The sequence below is a fragment of the Macadamia integrifolia genome, unplaced genomic scaffold (genome assembly GCF_013358625.1).
Source record: "Macadamia integrifolia cultivar HAES 741 unplaced genomic scaffold, SCU_Mint_v3 scaffold_157A, whole genome shotgun sequence".
NCBI classification, from domain to species: Eukaryota; Viridiplantae; Streptophyta; class Magnoliopsida; order Proteales; family Proteaceae; genus Macadamia; species Macadamia integrifolia.
The window spans coordinates 418,726-418,964 of NW_024870625.1; positions in this window are offsets into that span (position 1 = coordinate 418,726).

Sequence of the window (239 nt, forward strand, 5' to 3'; positions counted from 1 at the left end):
CTGCAAAATCATCTAAAAAGGGGTGTACACGTGGGATGAGCTCACTAGCTCAGTAAGTAGAAAGATGGACCACACAGCAGTCCACACATCACAACACATCATATGCACTACATGCCATGCTATACATTTTAAATCACATCCACCTAAGCAACATTACTAAGTCCTTGGTTTAGTTCTACTACAACCACAGTGCGCATATACTCCAGGTACGAGCCACGAACTCCATCCCGCGATACGCC